The sequence below is a fragment of the Lygodium microphyllum genome, chromosome 18 (assembly GCF_053477565.2).
Source record: "Lygodium microphyllum isolate KBCC chromosome 18, Lygodium_microphyllum_v1.1.10, whole genome shotgun sequence".
Lineage (NCBI taxonomy): Eukaryota > Viridiplantae > Streptophyta > Polypodiopsida > Schizaeales > Lygodiaceae > Lygodium > Lygodium microphyllum.
In genome coordinates, this window is record NC_141152.1 from 142152120 (window position 1) to 142158119 (window position 6000).

Consider the following 6000-nt stretch of genomic DNA (forward strand, 5'->3'; position numbering starts at 1 on the left):
AAGCAATATATTATTGAAAATAAGAGAACACAACAACATGGAATGTGGATTTTGCCTTGAAAATCAATTTCTACAATCATAAAGATCAAATATGGAGAGCTATCACAAGTAGGTGGTTATTGCACGATTGTGACAAAAATAATATCAAAATACGGAGAGCTATAACTTCATCAACAGTAGTCATGACCAAAATATCCATTGTGAGATTGCAACACTAGCTGATGATGGTGGACTAATATTCAATATCGAAGCTAGGCTTGGTTCCAAATATGAAAGGGACTTAGGAGGAGGTAGACTAGCTTACCATGTGAAGCCTATGACCAGGTTGAAGGTAGAGAGAGCAAAGTGTGAGGGGAGTTTAGTGAAGAACAAATGGTATATTCATAGGGAAAAACCGCAGTCAATGAGGGTGCCCCCAAAAAGAGGTGGGGGGTGTAAGGGCTTTGTAACTATACCATGGCCTTACTACCAAAAACACCTATATAGGGAGTAGTAGTGACTCTGAGCCCTGCTTGGTTTCCACTCTACATGCGATTCCTTGTACCTAGTGGTGAACCCTCATATGTGTGGCATCATGAGGGTCTAGTCATAGGATGTGCTTATGTTGAACCATTTCTTTCATTGAATAATACAAGAGTATTCCTTGCTCTAACATATCGTGTTACCTTTTTGTGTCGTATCCAGTGAGTGATCAAGTACATGTGTATTATGGGAGGGAGCACTTTTTGTTCCAATGTATTCATTCCTACCTTATTAACAAAATAAAAAAAAAAGAAAAAGCACACCACATTAATCGAATGTCAAAGGCAAGGAGCCTATACAGTATTGCCATACATTATTTTTGACTTGTGAAGTAGAGAGAGAAAGATAGAGAGAGAGAGAGAGTGTGTGTGTGTGTGTGTGTGTGCGTGCACGCGTGCATGCGTATGTAGCAGAAAGCAAAGCCAAGCTCATTCAAATATAACAAGGATGTGAGACATTGAGCAAAGTGGGCTTGAGTCAAAATTGGAACCAAATCGAATATATACATTTGCAAAAGCCAAAAGGGTCAAATCTCTTCCTTATAAATCAAATAGAAAAACTAGTTAGTGAGAACTACAATAGATTTTCTATGCCATAGGCGTCAACAATTTGGCCCATTAGTTATCTATGTCATTAGCTTCTATAGGATTACCTTACAAGTTTCCACGTTGGGAACCTAGTTGGGAAGAAGAGACTAGATGCAACACATAGACTCTACAATACATATGTGGTTGAAAAATAGGGGAGGAGTTCTAATTCTATCTTTGAAAGTTAAAAGGGTATAAGTGATCCTTCCAAAGGTCAAGCTCTTAGTTTTTTAACGCCTCAAGAGGCCATAGGTAACCATTGCTCCATAGATATCAAGAAGGGTTTTAAAAACGAGTTTGATTTTCTCAACAAATACCCCACCCTCTTGGTCTGGTTTTTGGAATCATAAGTACAACTAAATGATGATGTATCATGAAGTATTAATAAGAAAATATTATGATGATACATTATCATTTGCATTTGCATTATTGTTGGTTGACACTCGTGATCAAAAAGGAAAACCAGGTGAATGAAGAATCGGGGAGGAGATAGAGATTAGATATGTAGTTATAGTTAATTTATGAGCCTTAGAATGGATAATTACCCACATAAAGAACCAAACCAGACTTGTAGTGTTTGGTTGGAGCACGCTAGCCTTAACAGGTGGCTTGTTACAAAGTAATATTTAACCTTTAATATAATTTATGAATCATAACTTATCTTTGCTAGTGCCATAATAGTAAAGTTTGATTATGAAAAGAATTGTATAATAGTTATTGCTACAATGAGGAGGAGCATTCATAAAATAACAGCTAAGGTTGTGATGGAGGATTGATGGCAACCATGGGGCAAGGTACAAAGATATTCAAAATATTCTCATTATTATTATCGCGAGAGGCCACCCACTATTACTGCAAAAGAAAACCAGGTTCCACATGTATCTCACTATGACAAAGCTTATATATATATATAAAAGTAAACCATAGGGACGGCATAATGAGTTAGAATAGAAAGAGATGGATAGCCATATCCCATGAGGCTAGGTCTTGGAGTAAGTATATTTAAAGGAATGAACCCTAGAGTTGAAGATGTCCTAAAGAAAGGGGGCTGCCACTTTATACAAAATTGTCTTCACCTTCCACCCTATGACCAAAGGAACACACCATATAAGTTAATTGCTAATGTGAGCAATATTTTTTTCAATATTTAATTTTAGCCTATTGAGAAAGAGAGCACGAGAGAGAGAGAGAGAGAGAGAGAGAGAGAGAGAGAGAGAGTGTGTGTGTGTGTGTGTGTGGAGATTTCACATACTGAATTAGGCTAGGTTTGTGAGTTTATATATAGTTGGCCTCCGTAAGACATATAGTCTAGTCGTAGCATTCAATATAGCACTACACCATTTGGGAAGTAGTTTCATGTCAGTACTAGTAGTTAGATGTGCTATTATGCAAGGCCCATGCGGCCAAATTGGTTATATTTTGGTTGATGTGGTCGAATAACAACCTTGTAACAATGTAGTGTGTACACCAATAAGGAATGCCATAAGAAAACCGTAAATCTTGATAGCCTTGATAATAAAAACAAATTCAACTTTTGCCCAATATTTTGTTCATGTTGATATTATGGATTTCCTTTTCAATTTTTATCATTGTTTTTTCTAAGTAAATTTGAAAAGTCTCAATTGAAATCGAGTGCATTTGCAAAGGAAAAACAATTACAATAAGGAAGTTCTCTAGTGCACCCATGTGTGCCCTTGTTAAATTTATTAATCTTAATCATTTCATAAAATAACCAGTTGGCTTGAATAGAAATAGATACCATCTTTGAGTCTAAAGGGTATGCCCTTAGCCAATCTTATATTTGTAGAATACAAGAGTACCAAAACATTTACACAATCTAGAAAAGCATTATACAATTATTTTGAGCAGCTAAGAGACCATCCTATAAGTAGGATCATTTTTTGCTACACTATCCATAACTTTAATATTTTTAGACGCAACATTGGAAGCTAAATCAAAAAGCGCCACATGTAACTTGTCATCATGGAAAGCAATGTTTCATTTCTAACCAACTAGATCTTTTTGATTCCCAATTTTCTCCGCATGTCCCACCTTTTCCTTGACTTGGCATTTAGGTTTCCTTTGTTAATTTAGAAGTACTTGCTTTCAATTAACACAGTCATGGAGTCCAATTTGTTTCAAAAATGTCATTATCTTGGACTAAAAATGTTTGATCTCCCTATAGCTCCATAACACACGATAGACATAGTCTCGTAGTATCATGTAGTTCTATGTGAGGGAGTACGTCTGTGCACCTTGCCCTCAAAGTATCATGTACCCTATGTATCTAACTCTACTATGAATGGGGTGCATATATTGATGAAATCACTTACAAGTCATGCTTTTTACAATCTCTAAATGCTCAAATTTGTGTCAAAATTTCATGTTGAGGAACATACTTACCATCTCACTTCTATAATCATATATCATTAAAACATTCCTAGCTACATAGGTGATTGCAACAACCTACAATCACATCATCATCAGTGCATTCTTCAATGAGTAGAATATATAGAGTAGTCTATCCAACAATGACCGTATGTAGGCTATAAGCCATTTCACGATGGATGAACTAGGAAACTAGCCAAAAACCCTTATTGGAGACACATCTAGTAGTTAGCATGAAACTCAAAAGAATATAAAGGCACGGAATATCAAAATGCATAGGATATCATGTATGTATGCATGCATACATTTGTATTCTTCAAATTTTGAGTTTATAGTGGCCACAATGCTAGGTCCAAAATTGCATAAATGTGTATCAAGTAACTATTTACGCGGGTATGCTTACAAGGATGCAGTCCCATTGCTCGTGATGAGCATTCATGTGTAAATAATGTATCCACACATATATGTTTCATTATAGTGTGTGCATGTATAGCTATCACCCAAGTATTATTGGTCACATGTGCTATGCTTCATCCTTTTTGTAGAAAATCTATTTATAGGGATCTAGCAACATTACTTTACATTTATTAGAATCTCATTAAGACGTAAATGTGAGTTTCATAGTTGTGTTGGTGATATAATCAAAATCTTCTCTAATAATTAATTATAAGCATTTCATCACTCACAAGTTTATATTATGCAACCAAGTACTAGACATAATCTAAGCTCATTGTAAAATAGGCCTACAAAATATTCTTAATTATCATCTTCAATAGCATCTCTCTAGTTATATATTTATTGATCCCATCAAGCAAATGCCATTATTCTTCCTTGGCTAATGAGCTGAGGTCTGTGCGAATCTCTTGAAGTTTTCCTTTGTCAACCATAGTTGTAGGAATCACAAAACACCTTGCTTATTACCTCTTCCCAACATGAAGCAATGTTTAATTTGTCTCTTCCTAAAATATGTTGGCTAACTTAATCAATTTACAATCTCTCCTATTATATGGAAACTTTATTGTTTTCGTAGATTGGACTAGATCTTCCTCAACTTAACCATCCCATAATCTTATTGTCATATTAACTATGTGGCTTCATTATGACAATAGTAAGTAGTGGAGATATTTGTAAGAGTTTATGGCATTGGATCTCAAGTGGAGGTATGAGCATGTGAGGGGGATCCATCTCCTTTAGATCTATTAGTTGGGTTTGTAATCATGTTAAAAGAATGGCAATTCGAGACTTAAAGAAAAGAAAAGACATGGGCATAGAAGTACCAACCCTGACCCGCATGTTGAGGGAGACCAAGGAGTAGCAAGGTGACAAATAGAGGGACCTACCCATTGGTTGGGTCCCTTCTATGCATACATCGAATGAGTGTTCTTAGTTTGAAGATGTCAAACATAAGACTTGGAAAATCTTTTTCAATGAAAGATGTCACTAATCTCCATGTCCTTGCTTTTTCAAAACCATCATTATTTTGTTAATTGTCCTCTTGATAAAGGCCATGGCTTCCTAAACTAAGTTTGTTGAGTATGAATTGTCCGTTTGATAGAGGCCATGGCTTCCTGAAAACCATGTTTGTTTAGTATAAGCATGAGTGAACTTGTGCGAGAATAATCTTATGTGTCCAATTTGAAGGTCTATTACCACTCATATGAATGAATCTTATTGGGTCAAAGGGGAGCCTATTTCTCTTATTGAAAATTTTCAACAAGTGACCATATTTAAAGATCATTATGTCTAGATTGAGAAATGTCGTATAGACCAAAATGTGGTGTCTTAATTTATCCTAATAAAATTATTATTAATATAGTCAAGATCAATGAGATCTTTTGGATAAATGTAAAAAATAGACTCCTTGTCTTTGATTGTGGTATTAAAGAATAACAAGGGGTTTGTAACATTGATGAGAAGCAGATTCTCCACAATGTAAAAAATAAACTCACATTGATGAGAAGTAGATCGTCAAAAAATGGAAACCAATCATGCCTTATAGCACTCAATAGATCTATTTTACTTATGCTTGACCTTGCAAATCCATTTGCAACCTATAGCTTTCTTGCCTTTGGATAAGAGCATTAACTCCTATGTGTCTATCCATAAGTACATCCATTTCTTCATCTATAGCATGATCCTAATACTTGTTATCCACTTCATCCTCAAAACAAGTGGGTTTCACATATTGCACAACCTTAGCCATGTCTGCATAGTGATGATCTACATAGCTATCATCTGTCAATCATTGCATTGGCTTTCTCACTCTACTTGATCTACATGGACCTCGATCACTACCAAGTACTCTAGCATCCTCTTGTACCTTCCATACACCATGTGTTTTAATAGACAGAATTTGGTGGATGTGAGGGGATGTAATCTTAAACCCTAAACCCTAAATCCTTCTCGTTTAGGAAGCATTTCTTTGGACGATACAATATTTGCTTAAGAGAAGGGAGAAAGTCCATCTAAATGTGATAGATGACCAAATCGAGTGAGGGAGAGG